The sequence below is a fragment of the Mandrillus leucophaeus genome, unplaced genomic scaffold, assembly GCF_000951045.1.
Source record: "Mandrillus leucophaeus isolate KB7577 unplaced genomic scaffold, Mleu.le_1.0 Scaffold105, whole genome shotgun sequence".
Classification (NCBI taxonomy): Eukaryota; Metazoa; Chordata; class Mammalia; order Primates; family Cercopithecidae; genus Mandrillus; species Mandrillus leucophaeus.
The window spans coordinates 835,301-838,622 of NW_012098654.1; the positions used below are offsets into that span (position 1 = coordinate 835,301).

Here is a 3,322-nt window from a genome sequence, read left to right on the forward strand (position 1 = left end):
GATAACCTGCTGCAGCTTCTCCATCAGCACCTGCTGCTCTACCTTGTACTTTTATGTTATGGAGGTGGCTTCTTCCCTTCAACCTCATGAACCAACCTCTGTTAGCTTCACGCTTTTCCTCTGCAGCTTCCTCACCTCTCTCAGCCTTCATAGAACTGAAGAGAGTTAGGGCTTTGCTCTGGATTAGGCTTTGGCTTAAGAGAATGTTGTCGCTGATTTGATCTTCTCTCCAGACCACTAAAATTCTTCTTCTCTGTTATCAGCAGGAAGGCTGTTTTGCTTTCTTATCATTCATATATTCACTGGAATAGCACTTGGAATTTCCTTCGAAGGACTTTTCCTTTACATTCACAACTTGGCTAACTGTTTGGCACACAAGGCCTAACTTTCAGCCTATCTCAGCTTTCAACATGCCTTCCTAAGTTTAATCATGTCCAGCTTTTGGCTTTTTTTTTTTTTGAGAGTCTCACTCTGTCACCCAGGCTGGAGTGCAGTGGCATGATCTTGGCTCACTGCAACCTCCCCCTCTGGGTTCAAGAGGTTCTTCTGCCTCATCCTCTGAGTAGCTGAGACTACAGGCGCGTATTACCACACCTGGCTAATTTTTTGTATTTTTAGTAGAGATAGGGTTTCACTATGTTGGCCAGGCTGGTCTCGAACTCCTGGCCTCAAGTTGTCCAACTGCCTCAGCCTCCCAAAGTGCTGGAATTATAGGCATGAGCCACCGCACCTAGCCTCAGGTTTTTGGCTTAAAGTGAGAGATGTGTGACTCTCTCCTTCACTGGAACACTTAGAGGTAGGGTAGTAATTGGCCTAATTTCAAAATTGTTGTGTCTCAGGGAATCAGGGAGCCCAAGAAAAGGGAGAGAGATGAGGAAACAGCCGGTCAGTGGGGCAGTCAGAACACATGCAACATTTATCAATTTCATTTGCTGTCTTACATGGACGCGGTTCACGATGTCCCAAAACACCTACATTAGTAACACCAAAAACTACTGGTCATAGATCACTATAACAAAGATAATAATGAAAAAGTTTGAAATATTGCAAGAATTACCAAAATTATTATATAGACACACTACATGAGCACAGGCTGGCCGAAAAAAAATGGTGCCAGTAGACTTCCTCAATGCAGGGTTGCCACAATTTTTTTTTTTTTTTTTTGAGACAGAGTCTCGCTCTGTTGCCCAGGCTGGAGTGTAGTAGCATGATCCCGGCTCACTGCAACCTCTGCCTCCCAGGTTCAAGTGATTCTCCTGCCTCAGCCTCAGGAGTAGCTGTGACTACAGGCACATGTCACCGTGCCCAGCTAATTTTTTATATTTTTAGTAGAGATGGGGTTTCGCCATGTTGGCCAGGCTGGTCTCGAACTCCTGACCTCAGGTGATCCTCCTGCCTCGGCCTCCCAAAGTGCTGGGATTACAGGTGTGAGCCACCACACCTGCCCCAAACTTTCAATTTGTAAAAAATGCAGGACCTGGCTGGGTGCAGTGGCTCACGCCTATAATCCGAGCACTTTGAGAGGCTGAGGTGGGTGGATCACCTGAGGCCAGGAGTTTAAGACCAGCCTGACCAACATGGTGAAACCCTGTCTCTACTAAAAATACAAAAATTAGCTGGGCACAGTAGCAGGTGCCTGTAATCCCAGCTCTTTAGGAGGCTGAGGCAAGAGAATCTCTTGAATCCAGAAGGCAGAGGTTGCAGTGAGCCTGGGCCACAAAAGCGAAACTCCATCTAAAAAAAAAAAAAAAAATGCAGGACCTGCAAAGTGTAATGAAAGGAAATCTGCCTGTGTCTAGGTCAAAACTGATCAAACTGAATACTTTCCATATGTACAGTTCTAGAAATTATTCCTGTATAACTCTGTTTAAATAAGTATCTCTTCCACCTCCCACCTCTGACTTTTAGAGAATCAAATATCCATGGCAAATGCATTGGGCTTGTTTCTACTTGAGGCACCTACTCCGGGCAAGTTTCCTGGAATTCCGCCATTCTGCAAGGGAAGGTAGCAGCAAGTGCAATGAAGTCACCTGAGGACAGAGGCCTGGTCCCCATGCTGGCAGCTGCGCCCAGGTCCCTCAGCCGGAACAGAGGCGGGAGGCAGGTGGCCAAATGGCCCTGGGAGCTCTAGTTAGGGAGTCACTAAGAGCCCTGCCCAACCAGGCACTGGTTAAAGCCCTCCCACAGGCCCATGGGGACTGAGGGCATGCCCCTCAGTGGGCAGACCAGCAGGCCCTGAGGACTTCCAGAGTATGGGGCCAGTGGGTCAGTACGGCCACCCTGAGTCTCACTCTCCAGATGTCAAGGAGGATGCCCTGAACACACTGGGCGTGGGGCCTGTGTGGAGAAGCTGAGCTCCACTGCGCAGGGTCCAAGGACTCTGCTTTGCCCAACATCCTGGAGGTCAAGCACCAACATCCTGCCACGCACCACCTGCAGGCCGCACAGTGGATGAGGGGCAGGTGGAAATGGCAGAGGAGGTAAGGTCTGCACTCTACTGGGGTCCCTGCCCCACCTGCCACACACCCCTAGGTCACTGCGCCTGGAGGGCCCCAGTGTCTTCACCTGTAAACGGAGGGTGAACTGCCAAGCTGAGAGTTCTCCGTGGCTGGGACACCCTACACTATTCCACAGACTCCCCCGTCGAACCCAGGATAAGCCCCAGCATCAGCGAGCCCCTGGGTCTCGGCCAGTTGAAGGGAATAACCACGTCAAGAGTCAGAGGAGAAAAACCAAGTTTGGCATCTGCTGCAAACGATGGCTTCCCTTGTTCATCTTGATCAGTTACATGGCTGAAGCTCCCACTTTATTGATATTAAGATTTCAGCTCCAGGCCGGGCGCAGTGGCTCACGGCTGTAATCCCAGCACTTTGGGAGGCCGAGATGGGCGGATCACAAGGTCAGGAGATCGAGACCATCCTGGCTAACTCGGTGAAACCCCGTCTCTACTAAAAATACAAAAAAAAAAAAATTAGCTGGGCGTGGTGGCGGGCGCCTGTAGTCCCAGCTACTCGGGAGGCTGAGTCAGGAAAATGGCGTGAACCCGGGAGGTGGAGCTTGCAGTGAGCAGAGATCACGCCACTGCACTCCAGCCTGGGCAACAAAGCAAGACTCCGTCTCAAAAAAAAAAAAAAAGATTTCAGCTCTGAGAAAGGCATTATTAAGATAACGGAGACAGGCTGGGCGCAGTGGCTCACGCCTGTAATCCCAGCACTTTGGGAGGCTGAGGCAGGCAGATCACGAGGTCAGGAGATCGAGACCATTCTGGCTAACACGGTGAAACCCCGTCTCTACTAAAAATACAAAAAATTAGCCGGGCATG

The 3,322-nt window shown here is 49.9% G+C and overlaps 1 protein-coding gene across 1 annotated transcript in view; it reads right to left on the reverse strand.

Annotated features, from left to right (window-relative positions):
• Window positions 1-3,322, reverse strand: part of ACOT7 (acyl-CoA thioesterase 7) — a 148,835-nt gene that overhangs the window by 133,349 nt on the left and 12,164 nt on the right. The window lies entirely within an intron of this gene.